Source organism: Saimiri boliviensis, chromosome 8, assembly GCF_048565385.1.
Source record: "Saimiri boliviensis isolate mSaiBol1 chromosome 8, mSaiBol1.pri, whole genome shotgun sequence".
In the NCBI taxonomy this organism is placed as follows: Eukaryota; Metazoa; Chordata; class Mammalia; order Primates; family Cebidae; genus Saimiri; species Saimiri boliviensis.
In genome coordinates this window covers 20,618,333-20,643,871 of record NC_133456.1, presented here as the reverse complement: position 1 = coordinate 20,643,871, position 25,539 = coordinate 20,618,333, and the positions used below count along the sequence as shown (strand labels likewise).

Below are 25,539 nucleotides of genomic sequence, written 5' to 3'. Positions count from 1 at the left end.
GATCGGACCTCAAATGTGAACGCAGCCCTGCCCCTAGTTGCTGGGCACCTCGGAGCATGTGACCCTCTGAGCAGCCGCGCTTTCATCTGCGCAATGGGTCCAGCCACAGCAGCCTCTCAGCACTACTGGGAACACTCGAGGGGACGCTGTAGAGACCCCAGCTCCAACAACAGTGACCTAGAAATCCTTAGCAAACAAATTACTCAAGGAATGTTCAATTTTTTTTCAATTACTGACTCCAGATACTCTACACCTCTCCTAGCTCTTCAAACCTTCCCATGCCTTTGCAAGGGTGGTCCCCCTGTCAGGCATACCTTTCTTCCCCTTAGCAAACTATTTATCCCCTAAAGACCCAGCTAAATATTCCCTTCTCTGGGAAACCTTTCCTTGGAGTTCCGTGATACGTCTCTGTGACCTCCTGCACTCTGCATAGGGAGTTCCTGGATCTTTAGGGTTCCCAGATGAGAAGGGTGAAAAACCAAGAAGTTTAGAGCAAACCCACCCTCAGAGAGTAACAGACTCCACACCACTTGGCATCAGTGGGGGTGGGTTGGAGGCTGGGGCTTTGCAGCCTCTACCCGCTCTCTACAACTCCCTATTTTAGCATGAGCTATCACAGATCATGAATAGCTGCTACTACTAGAAGGTCCTCACATTCCGTTTCAATGAGTTGGCCGTGAGAGATCACGACAGGGAAAGAAACATACTGGCTCTTTATGCAGAGCAGGCCAGAGATGACTGGGGATCTCTGCCCCCTTTTCCTGCTAAGAGCACCCCAATTTTCCTCTGGGGAACCCCCTCTCTGACTTCAGGCTACATGGACTGCTGGATGGCCAATGAGAGGTCTCCCTGTCCCATCAACAGTGTCAGGTCAGGGCAGTCACACAACCCAGTCACATGGCCCACACTGACGCTCCTGGGAGGGGGCTGCCTTGCTCCAGAGCTTCTGAGCAGGAGGGTGAGCCTGGAGCTGCTGGGCCACCTGACCACCACACATCACGGCCTGCCGGGAGCATGAGACACAAAGAACAGCAGAGTGAGAGACAGAGACCCAGTTTCAATGGCGTCTGCACAGGCCCTGGATACAGCCATGCCTGAAGCTACACTCTATACGATTTTAGTTCCATGATTTTTTTTTTGCTGAAATTGTACTTTCTATCACCTGCAACCAAATTATCCTGACATTTGTGACAACAAAGAAAGAAGAACCACCTTCCTGTATTCATGGCTGACTTAACCCCAAAACATCTGAGTTTCTGGGATTATTAAACTGTGTCCCTGCAGTAGACTAGACCCCTCCTGGGGCAGCAGGCTGCCTCGATCAGTCCCCATGCTCAGGGAATGGCTCCAGACATGCCCCTGAGGCCACATAATGCATAACTCCGTGACCCTCCCCAGCCACAGCTGACGGGCCCAGGGCTGACGTTCTTCCCAGGCTGGGCTGGTCACAGCTCCTCCCTGGGCTCCTGAAGTGGAAATAAAGGAACACACAGACCAACTGCAGGGGAAGAAACAGCCAGTTCTGAAAGTAGGCACGCTTCCTGCCATGTGGCAGGCATCATTTCGAGAGAATCGACCAGGCTCACAGAGAAAGGCAGAGACAAAGGAAAGATAGGGCGTGAGGGAGTCCTAGTGGCCGCAGCTTGACCCAGGGCTGACGGGTCGCTAGTCCTTCCATGAGGATGCAGTGGGGCCCCTACGTCTCCTGAGTGGCCTCGGACACAGAGAAGCCTATGCAAAGGAGCCCCTGCTTCCAGCAATGGGCAGGCCAACTTCTGAAGTCACCGTGGGGGACCAAGCCCAGGTCACAGGTGGGCTACAGTGCCACGTGCTGATGCCCAACCAGCCCCCGGGAACCCCCATGCACAGGAAGCCATGGTCACCCCACCACACCCTGCCTTGGGGTCACAGTGTGACCATTCAGGGACAGGCAGCTGGTGTTACAGCATCCTCGGCAGTTCATTCAGCCAGTCTGTTAGAGGCTGAACATCTGTGTCCTCCCCACATTCATATGTTAAAGCCCTGACCCCAGTAGGATGGCATCAGGAACTGGGGCCTCCCATTAGGAGGTTTAGATGAGGTCACAAGGATGGGGACCCCATGTGCGGATTAGTGTCCTTAGAGGAAGAGAGACCAGAGCTCACTAGCTCTCCCTCCCTCCCTCTCTTTCCTTTCTCTCTCTCTCTCTCTCTCTCTCTCTCTCTCTCTCTCCCCCCCCCTCCTCTCCCCCTCCCTCACCCCCCACCCCCCCGTGGCTCCCTTTCCCCCATCACATGAGGACACAGCAAGAAGGCACCCACTTGTACTTGGGGAAGAAAATGCTCACCAGGAACCAAATCTAGGGCTTGGACTTCCAGCCTCCAGAACTGAGAAATAAAAGTCCATCTTCAATTCCCTCCTCAACTCATCTGTGACATTTGTTACAGCAGCCAGAACCCACTAGGACAGTCTCAGGGCATGGGGCTGGGGGTACGGAGGACACAGTCACTCCCTGAGAGTCAGGGACTTTGTCCCAGAGAAGACATCCCTGCTGGAGGGCTGGAGCCTCCTCCGTCCACCCCAGGCCAGCACAAAACACACCAAGGGGGCCCCAGCAGACGTTCAGGTATGTGACGCCCCGCCACAGGGGTCTTTCCCAGCAGGGCTAGAGATGACTGCAGGGACAGCTGATTTCAGGGGCAAGCACCAAGGCTCAACGGTTCTATGGTGAGGAAATGTTCCCCTGTGACTTCCTCTGAGCCAATCGGGCTATCGGAAACTGTCTCCGGGCAGCAAGGGTGTGTGTCTCCCACATCTCTCAGATGCTTGCCAACCGCTCTTTTTCATAAACCAGGCAACACTCGCTTGGGCCAAAGGCTGTGGCAGGGAATACTAGGAGGCTAGGATGTTCATACTCTATTTTTACTGCTGTATTTATTTTTAGGGCTACTGCTGGTTTAGGGCAAGTGATCCTAATTTCTATCTACAGTTGTGATAAAAGGTTTCCTTTAAAAGTAAATGGCCGGGCGTGGTGGCTCATGCCTGTAATCGCAGCACTTTGGGAGGCCGAGGCAGGGGGATCATGAGGTCAGGAGATCAAGACCATCCTGGCCATGGTGAAACCCCATCTCTACTAAAATACAAAAAATTAGCCGGGCGTGCTGGCGGGTTCCTGTAGTCGCAGCTACTCAGGAGGCTGAAGCAGGGGAATCGCTTGAACCAGAGAGACAGAGGTTGCAGTGAGCCGAGATCATGCCGTCACACTCCAGCCTGGCAACAGAGCAAGACTGCCTCAAAAAAAAAATAAATAAAAGTATAAGCAGCCAGGCGTGGCGGGCTCACACCTGTAGTCCCAGCTACTCGTGAAGCTGAGGCAGGATAATCCCCACTGCGCCTCCAGGAGGCGGAGGTTGCAGTGAGCTGGGATCATGCCACTACATTCCAGCCTGGGAGACAGAGTGAGACTCAGTCTCAGAAAAAAAAAGTAAATATAAGCAAAACGGGGAAGGGATTATTAAAATAACATTAAGTTATTAAGTATGATGTTGAGGAGAGGTGGTAGGGAGGATACAGCCAAAAACACAGTGGTGAAGCTCATCCTCACTCTGTCAGAAACAAAGCTGACACCCACTGGTTTGTTCCCTAAGAAAGTGCACAGGTTCCCCTATGTGCCCTCTGCCTCTATCAGCCCCATAATCAGACAACAGCCGCCAGGGCCCCTGGGATGCCCATGGGCCAAATCAGTGGGAGTAATTTGTTTCCACGGCCATGCAGGAGAACAGAGATGAGGGAGGACACTGAGATGTTTGGGCCAACACCAACCACCATGAGGACAGTGAAAGTCTCCGCTCCAAGGACTAGGGAAGTTATCTAAGAAACCACGGTGACGAGTGGGATCTTCAGAGACAGAGGTGAGAGACTGAGAGAATGTATGTGTATGTGCCCACGCACATACCGAGGGCCAACGAGGGTGTGACATGCTTGTGACTTTGAAGGGTTGGCATGTGACAGAGCCACAAGTCCAGGGCAGGGGCAGGGCATGGTGACTCACACCTGTAATCCTAGAGCTTTGGAAGGCCAAGGCGGGAAGATCACTTGAGCCCAGGAGTTCGAGACTGCAGTGAGCTGTGATCACGCCACTGCACTCCAGCCTGATTCTCAAGTCCCAGCTGGGCTTCCACCCCAACCCCACTCTCCCCACTCCTTCAGGTATCCCCACGGCCCTCAGGGATCCCCACTGCCCTTAGGGCTACTGCATAGTCCACAGGCTGGACCCGTGGAGGCTGGGAGATGTGTTCTGGGGTCCTGAGAGTTCTCCGCTACAATGTTTTTTGATGATGTGTTTTCATTTTGAGGAGACTCTAAGAAGAACAGAACCTTCTGGATCATCTCAAAGCTCACTTGGGCCAGGATGGGGTCCCAGGCTAAGGAGGGAAGAATTCTGGGAGGCTTATCAAGCACTGGGGTGCCCCAATCACAAGCCCAACGGCTAGCCCCAGACACAGATGATGGCGTCTCCACGGCCAGAAGAGAGAAGCCACAGGAGAAATGGGCAGACACACTCAGCCACACTCAAGAACCAGCTACAGCCAGCAGCGCTGTTCACCTTCCCGAAGTGGGCCCAGGGCTCTCCATTCATCCTTCGGCCTTCACACCAACCGTACTGGGAGGCTCTACCACCAGGCCCATTTTCCGGATAGAGAAGCTGAGGCTAGCAGACAAACCCCTCATGACACAGGCTCCGGGGGCTCAGGCCCAGGCAGCGCTCAATGCCCATGGTGCTCCCCATGCTCCCAGCTGGGCCCCATCACACTTCAGAGTCCTCCTCCAGTTTCAGGCTATTCCTGGGCACCAATGTCAGCAGAGCCAGAAGGGCACCCCCGATTCAAAGATAAATAACCGGAGGCCTGATAAGGTATGAGGCCTGGGACTGGCAGGGTCTGCCTGAGCACATGGATGCTCCCCTCCACATCCCTGGCCTGGCACAGGCGGGTGGCACCACTTCCTCACCAACACACAGACCTGGGCGGGACGTGCTGGCCGCCTACAATACAGCCCCTCTCAGGAAAGCCAGGCTCCCCGCCCGCAAGGAAGGAAATAACCTTTCCCCAAAGCAGCACTTGCTTTGCAACAATCTCCATATATGAGGAGAGAGAGAGGCATTTCTGCAACGTTTCCAAATTGCAATAACTGAAGACAATGGCACAAAATGACGCACAGCTTGACCCAAGAGGGGCCCTGGGAAAGGACGTGCCTGGAGGAGGTGAGTTTGTGGTGCAGGCGTGCGGTGGTGCCCTGTACACAAGGGCAGCTCTCCAGGCAGGGCCTGGAGGTGGAGGGAGCTGGCTCCCATCCCAGATATTCCTCCCCAGTCATTATGTGACTGCAGGCAAGCACGGCCCCTTCTGAGCCTCAGTTTCTCGGCCCTGTCACTCTCACAGGCCTCCCACCTGCCGCCTGGCCCTCTCCAGGTCCATCCCTTCACCTGGGCTACAGAGGGACCCTTCAGCCTGCTCCCCCAACAGCAGCAGCATTGGGGAGGTTACCTTTAGGATCTCAGTGAGACCGCACCCCTGCCCGAACCAGAATCCAGCAGCAGCTCCTCACCACACCCAGTCACCTGCACCTGGGGTACCCTCATTCCTAATGTCCCTCCCCTCAGCAACACCCAAGGCTGAGTCCTGACCCCCACTGACGCTTCACCTAAAACAGCCCCAACAGCAGTCCCTGCTCTAGACCAGCTTCTCCGCCCCTCCTCCCACACGGGGTCAGCGCAGGACACTACAGTGGACATCAACGTGTTTCCATCTGGGTCTCCCTGCGGGAGTGAGCTCTGTGGGGGCAGAGGACATCGTCTTGGTCACTGCTTTACCCCGAGGACTCAGAACAGTGCCCAGCACTCAGCAAACACATGCAGAATAAAGGAATGTGTGCTCTCCTTTCCTTTTTTTTTGAGACTGAGTCTCACTCTGTCACCAGGCTGGAGTGCAGGGGCGCGATCTCGGCTCACCGCAACCTCCACCTCCCGGGTTCGAGCAATTTTCCTGCCTCAGCCTCCTGAGTAGCTGGGACTACAGGCGTGCACCAACCATGCCCAGCTTTTTTGTATTTTTAGTAGAGATGGGATTTCACTATGTTGGCCAAGATGGTATTGATCTCGTTATCCACCTGCCTAGGCCTCCAAAAAGTGCTGGGATTACAGGGATGAATCACCGCACCCAGTCCCTCCTTTTTTTTTTTTTTTTTTTTTTTTTAAGAGAGGGTCTCGCCCTGTCTCTCAGGCTGGAATGCAGTGGTGTGATCACGGCTCACTGCAGCCTCAAACTCCTGGGCTCAAGTGATCCTCCTACTTCAGCCTCCCAAGTAACTGGGACTACAGGTACACCACCCAGCTAATTTTATATTTTTTGTAGAGATGGGGGTCTCGCTTTGTTGCTCAGGCTGATCTTGAACTCCTGGCCTCAAGTGATCCTCCTGCATTGGGCTCCCCAAGGGCTAGGATCACAGGTGTGAGCCACCGGGCCCAGCCTCACTTCCTCTTTTCCTCTTTCCAACCACCCTGAGAGCTAGGGAGTTTGACACCCACTTCCCAGAGGAGGAATCTGCGACCTGAGATGTGACACACTGGCCCTAAGGGAACACAGCCTGTGAGCAGCGGAGCTGGATTGGAGCCTTGCAGAATGCCAGAGAGGGACTTCCCTGCACCTGGCTGCTCGCTGCCAGGAGCTGGGCCTGCTCACTGCCCCCCCCCCAGGGCCCGCTCCCTGCCCCCCCCCCCAGGGCCCGGTCCTGTCACCAACCCTGGGGCAGTGGGGCAGACTGAGCAAACAGGCTCCAGACAGAATGTTAAACGAAGTGATGCCCCACAGGAAAAGCCCGAAGTCGCTCCCCAGAAGGAAACACCCACCGGAAGAGAGGTGAAGGAAAAGCAGGAGGGAGAATGGGTGGGGCTATTTTTTTGTCTACTGGCCAAACTGCAAAAACTGACTGCAGTACCATATACTTTTAATCACAATGGAAACTTTCATATATCACGCCAGGAAGAAGTCTCTTCAACAAGGTCAGTAACACAGGGAATTTTAAACCATCTTAAACATTTTTACTTAAAACTCACCAATGAACATTCACCCACCAACTGCTTCTTAATTTCATGTAATGTGAACAGGTGATACAGCAACACAACCCCAAAACCAGAAAATAGAGCAAGTCACGAGGTAGGAAGTCTCACCTCCCCTTGCACACTTGTCCCCCCACCCCAGGTGACCACAGGTAACCATGGAAACCAGCTTCTGATTTGCTGATGAATTTCTATCCCTATTTTACACACAAGGTGGCACACTTTACACACCAGTCAATACCTTGCTTTCTTCTCGTAAAAGATCTTAAAGATCTTTCCATTGAAAACATCCTCATTTTGGTAGCTGCATAATATTCCCCCTGCGGATGAGCCATAATCTATTGAATCGGCATGCATCACCCCAGACCTCGGCACCTGTGGACAGGCCGACCTCTCCCACCTGCCTGTGGCTTCTCAAGGCGAGGCCTGTCCCCAGCACAGGGCCTGGCACCGGTGAACAGGCAGCTCAGCAGTCCCGCCAGCATCTCTCCACGGAGGCACAAAGCCTCTCGACCTTGCAGCTAGGGAGAGGGTGTTTGAATGAAAACCTCATTGCACCCTGGCTCAAAACTTTCCAGTAGCTTTCCAACTCCCTGCCTGCCTCTTCTGCCCCATTCTCCTCTCCATCACCCACTCCAGCCTTCTCTCTTTCTTTGTCCCTAGCATGCCAAGCAGGCTCCACCTCAAGCTTTTTGCACAAGCTGTCCCCTCCTTCTCCTGTTGCTCAGTTCATAAATCCCCTCCTCAAAGGCTCCCTCCCTGCCCACCTAGATGCCACACTGCCCAGCTGGCCATAACTCCTTGACAGCATCTAACCCATCTAAATACAGCTCCAGGCATTCAACATCACCCCTCCAACTAGAATAGAACCTGCATGGGAGCAAAGACGGTGTCTGCGTTGTCCTCTGTGAGCCACCTACCCAGACCAAGCCTGGCCCAGAATGGGCAAGTGACTCCCCGGTTAGCCCAGGAGAGCCAGGCCCCCAGCTACAGCTCCTGCCTCATGGATGGCCAGGCAGAACACAGTGCCCAGAAGCCGGTCCCAGGCTGGAACTGCATCTCAGGGAAAGGCTTTCAGATGAGGGAGGCCCTCAGAGTTCAAGAAGCCAGTGAGGTGGCCCACACCCAACTGCCTCCTGCAGAGCCATCCCTGAATCCACCCCCATCACCACCCCACGGCAGGACCCTGAGCACTGGAAACTATTAGAAGCATTCACTTTACAGAATGGAAGACTGAGGTCCCGAAGAGGGAGGGCCAGACTCAGGGGTGCATGGCAGCCACACGCAGACCAGCCCTGGCCCCAGGCCCTCCATGTCACCTTGCACATCCAGGCCCAACACCTCTCCCCCAGCAGGACAGAAATAAAAAAGCTAGGGTCAGCCTCTCCAGGAGATATAAGGAAGAGGCCAGGGCTGCTCCCCCAACCCCAGGTCCCATGTGCCGCTCACAGGTCTGGTCTTCATTCGGGTGACAAACTTCCAGGAGGCCCCATATCACAAGGCCTTTAGTTAACATGAATTCAGCCACATACAGATGGCAGGCAGAGAGCAGAGGGCCACAGGAATTGGGATAGAACAATGCAGCAACTGCCTCACCCCATGCCACCCACCCAGCCACCCCATGCCACCCACCCAGCCACCCCATGCCACCCACCCAGCCACCCAGAGGAACATGAACTGGGAAGGAGAGCTGCCCCCCCCCATGGTGGCCCCAAGTCCCTCACCATGTGGGATCTCATGTGCCTAGGCCAACCAGGGGTTTCAGGAAAAGATGCTCACACCCACGGCTCCTAAATGCAAAGCAAACACTGCATGCGGCATCCAACGGGACACACCGTGATGGTCCCAGGGCCCCCTGGACTCACCCGGGACTCAGTGGTCTCCACCTGGTGGCGATGGGGTCACAGCAAATGTGACCATCAAGACCCAAGCAGGAGTCCTGAGCTGGGTTTTACAGCAGATTAAAAGTGTCAAAGGTCATGTAAGTGGCTGTGCAGACTTCACCTTAGGCCTGAATCTGCTTCAGAGAACACAGTTTCACTTACCACCAGCATGCCCCAAGCATTTATGAAGAACTTACTCCGTGTGGGGTATGGATGGGTTCAGGGAACTCCCCCCAGGGCCAAGGAGACCAAGTCCTCCCTCTAGTGGCTCAGTGAGAGAGGCAAAGAGCTTTGCTTTGGAGGGACAAGATCCTGGGCTGAACCCCAGCTCTCCCCCTTGCCTGCTTTCTCAGCCTCCCGGCAAGCGTTCCACCCTGCAGAAGGGTGACAGGATCTGGCAAGAAAAGGGATGAACAAAGCCTGCCTCAGAGTATACCGTCTGCCGTGAGCTCTTGCTTCATGAGGACTCCAAGTCACCGTCCCCCACAGCCCAGCGGGAAGTGCCTGTCACCATCACAAAGATGCTCTGTGGCCCAGGGCCCTGGGTGCCACTCATTGCTCCAATGACTAACGCCTTGAAGGAGAGAAGGCCCGCCCAGGGCTTCCCCAGCTACGCTTGAAGGACCAACCTGGGCCTATGCTTAAGGCAGGCAGTGCAGCAAAATCAGCCCAACGCATGCAGCAGTCACAGTCACACAAGGCCATGCAGGCCAGGCAGGAGCCGAGAAGGCACGAGAGGACCAGGTGGGGACGGGGACCAAACAGCGCTCCTGCCCCATCCCCAGGGTTGGGGGCAGGCAGCACCAGCCAGGGGATGCAGACCCTGAACTGCCAGCCCTTGTGATTTTTCAAGAGAAGACGGAAATCCGGACTTTTACGTGAAAACTGCCAATTTGTAAATGCTGGCAGCTAATTAATTTTTTAAAATAATAATAACATGGTGAGAGCCAAACAAAACATACAGGGCAGCCACAGCCGGGGTTGGCAGGTTTGTGCCTCCGGAATAAGATTCTTTGACTTCATCCCCTGCTCACCCCCATCAAGCAGCTGCAGGAGGGGAGGGCAGGAAGTCAAGGGTGCACCCCAGGGTAGTAGCTCCCCCTCCCTCTTTTCCTCCTGCTGGGGAGACTTCACCCCATTTTGCATATGGGGAAGTTAAGGCCCAGAGCCCCAATCAGCCACAAACACACACCAGCTCCCAATCTGTGCCAGGCTGAAAGAACACTTCTCAGCTGCCATCCAATTCATCAGGGCTCCCTCTGTGAGGGCCCGGACCAGCACCTCAGGGGCATCGGGGTAGACACAAGCACCCAAACCATCCACTTCCCTTTTTCTCTTTTTGGTCTGTCAGGGGACACCTGCTGGTTCAGACCTGCTTGGGACTGGCCCAAGTGGGCGCTACAAAGTTGATACGGGTAAGTCCTTGTGGCAGCAAAAAAGGGAGGGAGGGCCCCCCCCCATTTAGGAGACTGCAGCACAGGGGAGAGGGTGCAGGGAGGTGAGCAGTCAGGCCCTGCCTGAGACTGAGCGACCCCCATGCTCCCCACAACCACCCAGGTCCCACGGTAAGCAGCCCCCGCCAGGAGCAACCACCTCCCTCCTCCAAAATCAGCTCCCCACCCCCCCCCAGGAGAGGGGAAGACTGCCCATGGAATGCCAGGGGGGCTGGGACTGTGAAGTCGTGCGGGTCTGTGGCTTGTGTGTGAAATTCAGTGGGTGTGGCACTCCCAGTGACTCCAGGTATCTAAGGAGCACACACATGTGACAGACACATGTGACACAAATGATGGAGATACACGTGTGATAGTCACCCCTGTGGGGTGGACATGTGTGCCTGTCAGAAGGCAGTAAGGGCACATGTGTTTATTAAAGACACAACTGTCTGCTAGAGAGGCATGCCTGGGAGGGGTGCCAACGTGCAAGGCACGTGTGGAGCATTGTGTGCTAAGGAGATGTGAGATGAGTGTGAGAGATTCAGGCCTGGAGGTGCCAGGAGGGTGGGCATGGGGCTGGGAGAGGGAGGATGGGGTGACAGGGAAGGTGGGTGTGCCAATGCAGAGCGTGCAGAAACTTCTGCTGTTGTGAGTGCGTGTGTGGCTGTGAGTGTGACTTGGGGGTGATGGAGGGGGTAGTGCTAGACCAGGGGATCCAGTCGTTTTTCCCTGAGGGTGTTGACCCGGCTCTCTGGACTGGAGGGGTGGTGGGGTCCTGCGGTCGGGGAGGGGGTGGGCAGTGGGACCAGGGTAGATGTGGCAGGACCTGGCCCCGGGGGAGAAGGGAGGACCCAGCGTGCTGGAAGTTGCGGACCCGAGGTGGGGGAACCCGCCCGCGGGCCCCTGGCCCCCCACCCTGCGCCAGCCTCTGTGCCCGCATCCGTACACTGGATCGCGGAGCTCGCGGGCCGCCTCCGCGCCGGGACTGGGAGAGCGAGACCCAGGCGGACCGGACCGGCGCCGCGGATGGAGGCGCGGGCAGCCCGCTGGGCACGTCCGAGGGTCCGCCAAGCCGTCGGAGCGTCCAAGCGCCCCTGAGTCCTGCGCTGCGAGGCGCCGGCCAGCGGGAATGAGCCGGGGCGGGAGGGGCCGCGTGCACTCACCGCGGGGCGCTGCGCTCAGCGTCAGTCCGTCCGTCTGTCCGCCGGGCCGTCGGCTCGTCGAGAGCCCGGGCGGCCCCCGGCTGTGTGCGCGCGGGGCGGGGCGGAGGCGCGAGGGGCGGGACCAGCGGCCCCCGGCCCCCTCCCCAGACTCCGCCTCCGCCTCCGGGGCGGGGTCTCGACCGCCCGCCGGGGAGGGGGCCAGGCTGGCGCAGCTCGCTCGGGGCCCAGACGCGCAGACCCGGCTCCCCCGCCCCGCGCGCTCGCCGCGTAGCCGGCGCACTAAACTCTGAGTGCCAAGCCTGGCCCTGGTGCCCGCAGGGCAGGCATAGGGGTTGGAGTCCGGCCGCCTCAGCCAGCCCGAGCCTCAGTGCCCACCCCTAGAAAATGGACCCGGCTGCCTTAGGCACATTAGGAGGGCCTGAGGGGCCCGGGTACAAAACTGCCCAGAGGCCAGGCCCAGCCTCCTGGGGGCCTGCCTGCAGCCCCGCTGCTGCTGCACGTCCCCGGGCAGACAGTACTGAGCCCACACCTTTGGGATAGACTCAGTTTGTCCTTTCCCTCACCCCAGCTTTGATGCCTGTGACTGCGGTGTAACCCCCAGAGTGTCTCTTCCTCCAGTCCACGCCCACGCCGCTCCCTTTCTGGGTCCCTTTCGGGGTCTCCATCGCTGATCCAATGTGTCCGTCGGTTCGTCCTTCTTGGCCTCTACATCTCCCTCTGACTTTATCTCTTGGTCTCTGTGTCTCTCTGAGTCCTGGGGCCATACTGTGCAGGTTCTGAGGCTCAGAACCACCTCCCATCCCTGTCCAGAGACACCTGACCCAGCGGTCACCACCTCACATCTGAGCAGCAGCCCTGGGCCCAGAGTGTGCCCACCCCACCCTAAGGGTCTCCCTGCAGCCTAGGATAGGGATGAGACAGCCAAGAGCAAAGGCAAAGGGCAGGGCAGCTGACTCCCCAGGGCCACACAGCAGAGAGGGTCTAGATCCAGGAAGGGCCCCATGGCCCCTGTGGGGCCACCCACAGAAAAGCCAGGAGCGGATGGAGGGGCCAAAGCCTGAGCTAGCAGCCTGCACCTGGCCTGCCCTGGCTTCTTTCTCACCCCGGGCAGGTCCCTTCCCTCTGGACCCTTTCCCCATTGGAGCTCTGTGCTTACTGTTCCCTCAGGGCCTTTGCCATAGCATTCCCTCTGCAGGGAATGCTATTCCTCAGATCCCAGTGGCTGACTCATTCCTGCATTGAGATGCAGCTGAAACGCCACCACCCCCAGAGAACCTCTCCAGGAGTCCCCAGCAGGGGCAGCAACTACCACTCTCCAGGCTGGGACTTAGCCACACTCTATTTACAGTGCTTGTCACTGGCTGACTTCTTTTATTCATTTATAAATGACTATAAGTAGGATCATCTGGTCCTTAAGAAAGTCAACACACACCAGCTGTGTGACCTTGGGCAAGTTACTTCACCTCTCTGGGCCCTCATTTCCTCAACTGTAAAATCAACATAATGACATCAAAGCCTCTTATGATGCTATTGGAAAGATCAAATGAACCGAAATGAGCCAAATCAAAAGTACAGATGCTCCTCAATTATAATGGGATCATGTCCCCATAAACCCATCATAAATCAAAAATACAGTAAGTTGAAAATGCAGCCGGGCGCGGTGGCTCAAGCCTGTAATCCCAGCACTTTGGGAGGCCGAGGCGGGTAGATCACAAGGTCGAGAGATCGAGACCAACCTGGTCAACATGGTGAAACCCCGTCTCTACTAAAAATACAAAAAATTAGCTGGGCATGGTGGTGCGTGCCTGTAATCCCAGCTACTCAGGAGGCTGAGGCAGGAGAATTGCCTGAACCCAGGAGGCGGAGGTTGCGGTGAGCCGAGATCGCGCCATTGCACTCCAGCCTGGGTAACAAGAGCGAAACTCCGTCTCAAAAAAAAAAAAAAAAGAAAAAAGAAAATGCATTTTATCCACCTAACCTACAGAACATCACAGCTCAGCCAAGCCTACCTTAAATGTGCTCAGAACACTCCCATTACTGGCCTACAGGTGGGCAAAATCATCTAACACAAAGCCTATTTATAATGAAGTGTTGACTATCACATGTAGCTCATTGAATAGTGTACAGAAAGTGAAAAACAGAGTGATCACCTGGGGATTCCAAGTTCAGTTTCTCCTGGGTGTGTACCACTTTCCTAACATCCTAAATTCAAAAAATCTTAAGTCGAACCATCGTTGAGTTAGGGATTATCTGTACTTTGGATGGGCCTTGACCCAAGGGAGTGCTCAGTAAATATCTGATGAGTAAGTGACAGATTGAATCCTTCCTCCTGTGGGGGAGGAGGGGCAGTGGCCTGGGGTGATCGAAGTGCCTCAAAACCTTGAACAACTGCTAACGAGGCTCGCTCCACCCCATAGGGCCCGGGCCTGGAAGCAGAGGCACTGAGCCAGATGCGGCTCACCCTGCAGCCCAGGGAGCCCAAGGCCTGGCCAGCTTTCCACAAGATAAAGTGGAGACACTTCTCCCGTCCTCTGTTATCTGAGCCGGAGATGTGGCCAAAGCGATGGTCCCTTCGGAGTCCTTCCAGGGCTGTTATCGCAGGCAGAGCACGCATCACCCACCAGGAATTTGGGGCCCAGGGTTTGGCTGAGACACGGTTGGAGGAAGTTTCAGGCTGATAAGGCGTAGACAGAATGATCGCAGTGGGCAGAGAAGTTATTTACATCAGTGACAATCTCATCATCTCCCTGGGCACTGAGGCGCCAGGGCCAGCAGGCATGAGGCTCTCTTGTCCCACCTGGGCAGCCCGGATTGGGAAGAGAAGCGTTGCTGGGCTTCCTGGGTCTGCGTCCTCACTGGGTAGCCTCAGGGAGGCCACCTCCACTTCTCTGAGCCTCAGTCCTGACATCTGCAAAATGAGAGTAACAATAATAATAACCCCATGCGATAATATAGATTTAGGAGCATGAGCTCTGGGACCCAATGGCTTTGATTTAAATCCACATCCTCCCTGTATGACTTTCAGCAGATGGCTTCACCCCTCTGGCCTTGGTGTCCTAGCCTATAAAGAAGTCCCTGCCTTATAGGATTGTTTTGAAGCTTAGATGCTCACAGCAGTGTCTGATAGATCATAAGCTCTCCACTAAATGTTTGTTGTTGTTAATTACAAACAACATAAACTAACTTGAGCTGTTTGGATGAGAAAAGAGATTTGTGATCAGAGTCTCTGGAAGTCGGGGGGAAAGGCTGTGGGGAGCGGCACAGGCCAAATCCTGGGGCCAAGAGAGCCCAGGTGCCGCTTATCGGAGACTGTGAGCAGCAGGCCAAATCCTGGGGCCAAGAGAGCCCAGGTGCCGCTTGTGGGAGGCTGTGAGCAGCAGGCCAAATCCTGGGGCCAAGAGAGCCCAGGTGCCACTTGTGGAAGGTTCAAGTCCTGATGATTCAGGTCCAGCCCGTGGACGGCACGAGGCGGCACGAGGCTGGTAGCGGCACGAGGCACACCAGGCCGGAATTTTCCAATTGCAAGCTTCCTTTGCCCCGCCTCCCTGCCTGGTCTATTTAAGCTGTGAGCTCAGCAACAATAAACGAGACTTGATCAGACTCCTGTCTTGTCTCCATTTCTCGCGTCTCCTGCCCATCCATCCCCACTCCCTCCCTTCGGGCCCTTGTTGTCGTCCTGCAGGTCGGGACAAAAGGCCCAGCAACAGGGCCCAAAATCTCGCTGCCCACCTGGGCCTCTCCCCGGCTCCCTCCAAGGGATGCAGTGCCTCTCCTTCCCCAGCAGTGGTTCAGCCCTGAGCCTGCTTAGTCACCTCTCCTGCCTCCCATTTAACAGAGGCTGCAGCTACAGTGGGGGCAGCGTGGGTCTCCCCGCTGCAAGGGAGAAGAAACTCAGTGTCCAGGCCCACTAAGACCCTCAAGGGGGAGAATTGCACACAATAGGAAAGATATGTAGACAGAGCCTCGCTTCCCTCAGGGGACGGCCACACCTGCCATCCTGCTCCCCATCAAAGACCCAGGACAGCACACCTGCTCCCAGGCTTTAGAACAAGGCTTGTCAGCATCCAAATCACCTGAGGAATTTCTTGCTCTCTCTCTTTTTTTTTTTAATACCACTGTCTACCAGACTCTACTCCAGAACAATTAAATCCCAGTCTCCAGAGGGTAGAGTTGGGCATAAATACTTTTTTTTTTTTTTTTTCCGTAATCCCCAGTAGATTGTAAGAGGCTGCCAGATGTGAAAAACACCACTTGGGGAACCCCCCTCTGGCCTTCTTCTTCCAGCTTTGTCCCTTCCCAGAGTGAGGAGTCTAAGAGAACAGGAGATGTGCCTGCCAAGGAGTCCCTAATGCCCTCCCCCCACTCCTTTCCAGATCATATGCCAGTGCCCAGAGGTCCCTGCTTAAACGACCCTGATCCCCAAGGTCTGCACGGGTCTCTTCTCATCCTCCTTCCTCCCAAGAGTGGACTGTACACCAGTCTACACACCCCAGGCCCAGGCCCAAGGGCAGCTGCTAGCAGGTAGCATGAACAGAGCATGGACCTATGAGCACACAGTCCCTCCTGGGAGCCAAGTTCAGGCTGTCTCCGGTCTGGATCCCCAGTGCCTCTCCAGCTCCTTACCCATCCTACACCCTGTCCTTACATCCCAGAGCCCTATTCCTCACTCAATGAAAAACTGATTTCTTCTCTTACGCCAGGTACTTCCCCACCTCTCTGCCTTTCCACCCTACTGCAAACGCTGTTCCACCCACCCAGATCCTTCCTACCCTGTAGCAGAAACCTCGTCAGCCCCTACCGTTCATGTAAGAAACATAACTGTAGAAATTGCAGATGGCCACATGGCTTCCTGGCTGAAGGTTTCACTCCCAGCCTCCCTGGCAGCGAGGTAGGACCACAAATGTGTTGTACTGTTGAATGGGGGCAGAGTAACGTGGCCAATTTCTGGCTCATGGCCTTAAAGGAAAGGATGAGTCTTCTCCTTCCTTTCCCCTCCTGCTGGCTGGAAACAGCCACTTTGTATTACCAGATGAGAGTCACACTTGCATGGAAGGGGTCCCTGGACAGCAGAGAGGCACCCACCTGACCTGTACCTTCACATGAGTCTTTTATAGCCTTGCTATAACTAGCAGCCTAACCTACACCCAACTAATAACCACCCCTCCCATTTCAATATCAGGCTCAAATGTTCTACTAAGACGTCATAGATAGACACGCTGTGTTCTTCATCTCCCACAAAAGCTCCTGACTCAGAGCCTTCCGAGAAGACTTGTGCAGTCTACATCTCTGGTGTCTGCCCATTCCCATGCCCCTGCACCAGCTGCCAGCCCTGAGGCTCCTCTGCAGAGCCCTCTTGGCTCCATTCTGGGTTCATTCGGTTGGAGCTGATCCTCCCCAGCACCTGTGCCAGGTGTGGCCCACTGGGGGATCCCCTCCCCAGCCACAGTGGTTGGCTCAGGGAAGGGCATGTGACCCTAGTGAGGGGCATCTGTAAGGGCTGGACATTGTGCCTGCCCGGGAGCTGGGGAGGGAACGCTCTTTCGGCCCTGTTGCTCAGCTGGAAGTGTGAGCCAGTAGCTTGGAGACCACCTCTTAGGGGAACTTGCTAAGAATGAAACCAGCTCAGAGGTAAGGGCTGAGAGGAGGAGGGGAAGGAGAGAGAGGCTTTCTGATGGCGTGATGTTTAAGCTTATAGCTCGGCCTGAAGCCATCTTGCCCTTGGGTCTTTCAGTTATAAGGGTCAATAAATGCTCTTTGGGGCTTCAGCCAATTTGAGTTGGGGTTTTGTTTTTGAGTTGGTTTAGTTGAGGCTACAGCCTATTTAAGTTGGGGTTTCTTGTACCTGAGCCTTGATGTGCCCGCTTCTATCACCCTAGAGCCTTAGCTAATAAAGTTCATCTCACTGAAACAACATTACCCACCAAGTCCAGCACCTGGCCCCTTTGAGCACTGGTATTTGCTACAGGGGTTCCATTTTTTATGACAGCTAGGTTCTCTCCAAAGGTATTTTGCCTTAAATAAAGGGGGCAGCGATTGTGATGAAAAATAAACTCATAGGGCCGGACGCAATGGCTTACGCCTATAATCCCAGCACTTTGGGAAGCCAAGGTGGATGGATCATGAGGTCAAGACCTGGACATCAAAGTGAGACTCCATCTCTTAAAAAAGAAAAAAGAAAAAAAAAATGGCCAGGCTCAGTGGCTCATGCCTGTAATCCCAGCACTTTGGGAGGCCAAAGCAGGCAGATCATGAGGTCAGGAGTTTGAGACCAGCCTGACCAACATAGTGAAACCTTGTCTCTACTAAAAATACAAAAATATTAGCCAGGCATGGTAGCAGGCCCCCTACTTGGGAGGCTGAGACAAGAAGAGTCACTTGAACCTGGGAGGCAGGGGTTGCGCCGAGCCAAGATCGCCCCACTGCACTCCATCCTGGACGACAGAGTGAGACTCCGCCTCAAAAAAAACAGAGAATAAAAATAAACTCATGTCTGTTAACCATATGCTGTGTACTAAGCCTTTTAACAGGCACCTTACATGGATTAGATCATTTAATCCTCTACACAGTTCTAGAGGTACTAGGTATTTCCCCCATTTTACAGAGAAATCGAGGCTCAGCAGCGGAGCTAGGGCCCCACCCAGAGCAGCCCATCCAGAGTCAGCGTGCTTTCCCTGCCCTTCCAGAGAAAGAGGGGGAACATCGTAGTGAGGTGGTGGGGAGCCGGAGTGTGCGGACAGGGACTGGGACCCCTTGGCAGAGTGGCAGGAAGGGCTGAAGTGCACGGAATAGAGCGGGGAGAGGAGTGGGGGAGAGGCACTACAACTTTCTTCCACTCTGGAATGTCTTTGCACTTTTCCAAGTAGTCTACTTATTCCAGGAAAGCCGTCTGGCCTCACAACCCCCATCTGGGAATGGTCAGCCCTCCTTACCTCCTATGGCCCAGCTTGCTCGTGACTCACCCTGGCCCATTCCTTCGCCTGGTGTGATAAATCGTGGCCCAGCCTTGCTGTTGGGGCCAACTCTCCCAGCAGAGGAAAGGGTGAGGGGGCAGGGTGCTGGTCTCAGAGGCTGGGACCTCCCCAGCAGGCTGAAAAAATAGGCCGAGCAGCCTCAGAGCCCCTTCCCCACTGCAGCCACCCAGAGAGGGAAGCAACTTGCCTAAGGCCACACAGTGAAACCCTAAGGAGCTAAAGGAGGCCCGTGGGACAGCGAAGGCAGCCCAGAGACAGGGAGCCTGGTTCCAGACAGGCTTTTGCCCACTCTCAACCTGAGTTTCCCATTTGTGAAATGAGAGAGACTGGCTCTAATTTTAATAGCAAAGTTAGAAAATACATATAATAAAACATTTAACATTGGGAGAGTCTATCTTCCCAAGGAATCTCTTCCAGCCACTTTTGTTTTTGTTTTTTGTTGTTGTTCTTTCTTTTTTTGAGACAGAGTCTCAATCTGTCACCCAGGCTGGAGTGCAGTAGCGCAATCTCAGCTCACTGCAACCTCCATCTCCCAGGTTCAAGAGATTCTCCTGCCTCAGCCTCCCGAGCAGCTGGGATTATGCCACCACACCTAGTTAATTTTTGTATTTTTAATAGAGATGGTGGTTTCACCATGTTGGCCAGGCTGGTCTCGAACTTCTGACCTAAAGTGATCTGCCCACCTTGGCCTCCCAAAATGCTGGGATTACAGGTGTGAGCCATCACACCCAGCCCAACTGCTTATGTTCTATACATACACATAACTGTATGTATGTATGCCTGCCCACAACTTCTAATAAACATTTTCTATCATGTGATATATTATGGTCATTTTTCTACATCAATAACAGATATCCTTGGAATCACTGTCAACAGCTGTCCATTATTCTACCGTATTCTGTCACCACAGTTCATTTATCTGGGCCTCCATTGATAATTTCCAAATTTTTATTATAAAACATGATTTAAAGAACATTCTTTGCCAGGCATGTGGCTTGTGCCTATAATCCCAACACTTTGGGAGGCTGAGGCAGGAGAATTGCTTGAGGCCAGGAGTTTGAGACCAGACTGGACCACATAGCAAGACCCCATCTTTACAAAAAAATTTAAAAATTAGCCAGGCATGGCGGTGCATGCCTGTAATACCAGCCACTTGGTAGACTGAGGTGGGAAAGTGCAGTGAGCTGTGATTAACCCCTGCACTCCAGTATGGGAGACAGAGTGAAACCCTGTCTCTGGAAAAAAAAAAAAAATGAAAAACCATAAATCTGTATTTTGGAGCACTGGTCTATTTCCAAGAAGTTGCAAGGACAAAGGGCACGTATACATGTATTTTCTTTCTTTTAAATATTTCACCATTTGCACACATTCTTCATTTCTTTTCATTATGGATGGAGGTGTGCATCTTGGTTGTAGTACTTGATCAGCATTTTTTTGTACAGCAGGAGTGCCGATCTACTGTCTGCCAAGCGCATGCTGCAGAATTCTCTAGTTTAGCTTTGGTTATGTGCTTTTTTACACATAGAATTTTAAAAATTTGTTGTAGACAGACCTACCCGTATTTTTCTTTGTGGTCTATGGTTTTGGGGTTGTGCTTGGAAAGGCTTCCTCTATTTCAAGATAAAAATAGAATAGTAAGCTACCTATATTCTATTCCAGTTCTTTTTTTCATCCATCCATTCTTTCTTTCTTTCTTGCTGCCCTTAAATCTAACCCCGAGCCCCTCTGGCTGCCCCTCCTATGCCGCTGATGACTGGTCCTCCAGCAGGCTGCCTTGTTGTGGGGCAAGGATTTCCAGTTATGCCTGGAAGTCTCCCCTTCTAGGAATGTGAAGAAGGGAAACACATCTGTTTAAATCACAGACTTTGGCCTCTGAGGCTCCAAGTAACCTCTGGTTACCTGGCAGGACTTGACTCAACCAGTCCTTGGGTATAGGTGGGTTTCAGATAATGAGGATTATCGTGGCCATGAAGATGTATCTCCAGTTTTCTCCATAGCATAGGTCACCGGCTGCTTCTCCACACCCACCATCACATTTGTGCTGAAGCCACTGTGAGCTGCTCCCAACCAATGACAGAGCACAGAACGAGGAACAGGGATGCAGCAACATCTCAGAGAGACCCAGGACTCCCTGCACTTACCTGCTGGACAAGTTCCCAAGGCTCCCTCATCATCCTGGCTGAAGTTTTTTGGAATTGCATCATGTTCCAAGACTACTCCTCTGCAATCCTTCTTCCCCTTCTGCCAGCAAAAGTGGCAGCACTGTGCTGCCCTCTGAACCTCTTTCTGCCTTCTCCTGCTTCCTCCCTGCAAACTGTTCCTTGCACATCTAATCCTGTCTTGCCTGGCAAAATCACTTTGGGCTTCTTAACAGACTTGAACTGATGCAATGATAGGAATAGTAATGTTAAATACAGGGAGTTCTAAGTTTCTCTTCAAAGAATTGGTATGTCAGAATCTTGCTCTGTCACCCAGGTTGGAGTGCAGTGGCACAATCTCAGCTCCCTGTAACCTCCGCCTGCCAGGTTCAAGCAATTCTCCTGCCTCAGCCTCCTGAGTAGCTGGGATTACAGGTGCACCCCACCAAACCTGGGTAATTGGGTTTTTTTTTGTATTTTTAGTAGAGATGGGGTTTCACCATGTTGGAAGGTCGGACTTCCCAAAGTGCTGGGATTACAGGCGTGAGCCACCGCACCTGCCTGTTCTCCATTTTGAAGTTTAACTTCCTTATTATTTTTGTCCCCTTGCCCCTAGTTTTGGTAAACAACCTTCCCACCAGCTCTAATCGGTAGTTCACATCTGTTCCCCTGTTATCTGCACTGATTCCTCTCAATTAAATTGCATGTCCCCCCCACCCGTCCCCCTTGTAACCTACATATTTAAAGTCCTGACTCGTCGTGGTCACCTGCGTCGTCCTGAGTCACCCCTTGTCACCTGCTCCATCCTGAGTCACTTTTGAGTCACCTGTTCCATAACCATCTTTCCTGCTCTGGCTCGTATCCCTGCTTTATTTTAAATAGCCAATCAGAATTAGCTTAGACTGTGTAGTCCCACCCTAGCCAATAGGGAAACAACACAGCAGTAAGGGCTACCTGCGTCAGGGATATGAACCCCTTCCCTTACCTTGTTCAGGTGTGCACTCGCCATTGCTCCATCCACAAGACACACCCTTCTATAGAAGTAAGTTTCCTTACTTCTATAGAAATAATATTAGCTAATACTTACTGAGCATGTACCACATGCAAGCCACCTGCAAGTAAATGCTGAGAATGTTTATGTTCAAATGCTATTCCTTTTGCAGTACTGAAAATAAATTTATTTATTTATTTCCTTCTTTTTTTTTTTTTTTTTTTGAGATGGAGTCTTGCACTGTCACCTGAGCTGCAATCTCACCTCACTGTAACCTTTGCCGCCCAGGTTCAAGTGATACTCCTGCCTCAATCTCCTGAGTAGCTGGGACTACAGACACGTACCACCATGCCTGACTAATTTTTTGTATTTTTAGCAGAGATGGAGTTTCACTGTGTTAGCCAGGAAGGTCTCGATCTCCTGACCTCATGATTTTCCTGCCTGGGCCTCCCATAGTGCTGGGATTACAGGCATGAGCCACCACGCCTGGCTCTGAAAGTTAATTCTAATAGTAACTGAAATCATCACTGCATTATACAGTCTATGAAGCTCAGATACAGCTGCCTCTCTTGCATCTCCTCCACCTGCTGAAATTTAAACACTGTGTGTCCCCACTTCACAGATAACAAAACTGAGACAGCTCAGAAACAGCTGCGCTTGGGTCCCCCCAGGCAGCTTCGGTGAGCCACACAGGCCTCTGGAGTCCCAGGCTCTTCTGTCTAGGCCTCTCAGTCTAGACCCTGGGCCTGGGGCCACGGACCAGCAGGCTTTGTGTTTCCCACGGGGCCACCAGAATGCCAGGAAAGACAGAGCCTGGAACCCCCTTCCTTGGATGGAAAGAGCCCAGGTCCCCCTGCCCCAGCTGAACCCAGAGGAAGGAGCCAGGAACTGGGCTATAGGGTGGGAAAGCAACACCTTCTCTTCTTGAGCCACTGTGGATATTGAGAAAAAAGTCCTCTTCTCACAGAGAGGTGACCGCCTTCTGAGCTCCGGCCCCTTCCTCTGCTCCTCTAGGCTTGCCTGCTCTTCCTCAGCCAAAGCCTCAAGGCTGCTGTATCCCAGGCTGAGTCACCCCAGCTGCTCTAGTGCCCTGGGCCCAATTCAGCTGTCCTCTTCCAGGACTATATCAGGGACTAAGCATAGGTCCCTGCAGTGGTCTGCACGGCCCATAGAGAAAGTTCGCCTTCCACATTCCAGCCTCTAGACTTCAGGCCACGTGACCTAAGCTGGCAGTAGTTATTTGGGGTGATGTATTAAGGTGCCAGCACACTCTGACTCCAGGGTCCCTTGACCTCCAAGCTGAGCGTGCAGAGCTGCTTGGCCGTGGGTATCTGCACCGAGTTGCCCTCTGGTCTCTTCCCAGCCCCTCCAGCTTTCTCCCAGGTGCTTCAGTCCCTCCTTTTCCCAGGCCTCCTCACCAGGGTTCTGATGAGGGAGCAGGTGGGAGACCCACACCCTCTGGACCACACTGGCCCAAGCCCCTGGAAATCGAGAAGACCCCAGGGAGGTATGCTTCAATCCTTCATTTCCATCTGTCAGTCCTGGCCTCCTGACATGTTTGGGGCTTCCACGACGTGAGAGCCAATCTCTCAAGAGGAGGTGGCAGGGCCAGGCCTCATGAGGGAGCCTGTGGGCGTGGGAAGAAGCTTCGTATTTATTCTGAGAGCAGTGGGGAGCCACTGGAGGAAGCTGGTGCAAGAGCGCAGGAGGGAGATGATGGGGCCCAGACTGGGCTGGCGGCATGGAGGCAATGGTGGCGTTGGAGAGATTCGGTGGGGAGAGGACACAGACTGGTATGATGCTGGGAGCCAGGGACAGGGAGAGGCAGGCTCTCTCTCTCTCTTTCAAACACACACACACACACACACACACACACACACACACACACACGTTTCTGGCTCAGGAGGTGTGACTGATGTGAGTCGGGAAAGGGTGCTAGCCTGTACTTTCTGCTACAAGTCACAGTACACTTGATTCAAAGAGGCTTAAGTCAAGAAGGGAACTATTGACTTCAGTACTGAGAGAGTACGGGGGTGGACTTCAAGCGCAGCACAATCCAGACTCTCAAATATGTTACCAGGAGCAAGTTTCTCCCCGCTTGTCCCTCAACTCAACCCTTGAAGGGTTCTTCAAGTCCAGCCAGAATGCAGCACGAATGCACTGGTCTTAAGGTTCTCCCCAATTGGAGGGGCTCAATTCAGGTGCCCAAGGCTGAACCAGTCACTGCAGCAGAGATGGGCCGTGCTGACTGGCTCCGCCCAGGTCATATGTGTACCCAGAGGCCTGAGCAGGTGGGAGGAATCTCCACATGGAAACTGAGGGCTATTCCCAGATACTGGAGAGTGATCCCACCCAGGTCATATGTGTGCCCAGAGGCCTGAGCAGGTGGGAGGAATCTCCACATGGAAACTGAGGGCTATTCCCAGATACTGGAGAGTGATCCGTGAATGGCCCCGATAGTAGGGGTAAGTTTGCAGTCTTTAGTTTCAGGTTAATTTCTTGGACATTCAATTCAGACACTGTCAGACATGTATTTAGCACACATTATTTTTTATTGTACTTTAGGTCCTGGGGTACATGTAGCACACATTTTTTTCATATGCTCTTTGTAAAATTTTCAATAGACACAAGGAGACTTCATCAAGCTCCTCAGTGATTGGCTCTCAAGTCGTGGAAGCCCCCGTGATCCAGCCAATCAGAGCTGGATCTCATAGGATCATTGGTTTGCACTAGGTTGGGAACCGAAGGCTAGGCTCACCACGAGGGTCTGATGGAAAAGCAAGTCGCCTGCGGTTGGTGACTAATAATAAAACAAGCAGGTTACACCCATTGCAAAAATGTTAGCCAGCAGGGGAGAATGTGACATGAGCCCAGGGGCTGATTAGGGTTATATGCAAACACGAGAAGGGGGTCCTGTGAAAAGCACAGGCTTCTTGACCCAGAAATCCTCTCTGGGGTCCCTTCCCAGTCATACTTAACTCCCAGAGTTTCCTTAAAAGTGTTCCCACTTCTGTATGCATCCCTAATCTGTGTAGTTAGGGCTATTTTCAAACTTGATATAAAGAGACTCATTGCATTGAGGAGATGAGATGCATCCGTCAGTGCTCCCAGGTGGTCTTCATTCCTTTCCAGTGCTGTAGAGTATTCCACAGCCCAGCTCTTGGATACTGAATGAGTCTCTGTCTATGGACATTGAGATTGTTTTCTGGTTTTTGTTTTATTTTGTTTTTCCTATTACAAATAATGCTGCTATAGCTGCCTTGTGCCTGTCTCCCTGTGACATTTGTACGAGTCCTTTAGGGCAGGCATACAGGAGAGAGCTAGGTCATGGGGCATCCACATATTCAGGCTCATCAGCTCATGCCAAACAATTGCTGCAAAGCGTTTGTGCCCATGTGTATTTCCACCAGCTGCTGCCAAGCGTGCCACCTCCTCACCAACTCGTGTGTGCCGTGTAGTAGGTGTGAAATGGTACCTGGCATGGTTTTAGTCCACGTGTCCCTCGTCACTAGTGAGGATGGACATCTTGCCATGTTCCTCAGCCGTCTGCATTTTCTCTTTTGTGAAATTTCTGCTCATGGCTTTTGCCCCATAAAATATTGCTTTCTTCTTTGCAATCACTAATTTCTAAAGCACAATCTGGCCATGTGACTCCCTGCTTTCAAGGCCTTGCGTGGCTCTCTGTGGGCCTCGGAGTCAAGCCCATACCTGGCAAGCCTGGCCGGCAAGGCCCTGCAGTGGTTTGGCTGCAGTCTGTGTCTCGGTTTTCGATGGGAGCTGTTTCCTGTCTGTTTCCGCTCACGGTCTCCCCTCCCCTCCCCTGACTCCTGCTTCCCCCACTGGCTTGCCCACTCCCTACTCTCT

The 25,539-nt window shown here is 53.5% G+C and overlaps 1 protein-coding gene across 2 annotated transcripts in view; it reads right to left on the bottom strand.

The window, feature by feature from the left end:
- FBLN2 (fibulin 2) overlaps positions 1–11,667 on the bottom strand; it is a 92,472-nt gene extending 80,805 nt beyond the window's left edge. For both annotated transcript variants that reach the window (XM_003926180.4, XM_003926179.4), the window contains exon 1: positions 11,576–11,667. The gene's annotated coding sequence lies outside the window, so the exon portion shown is untranslated. The remainder of the gene's footprint in view (positions 1–11,575) is intronic.
- Between the last annotated feature and the right edge of the window lie 13,872 nt (positions 11,668–25,539).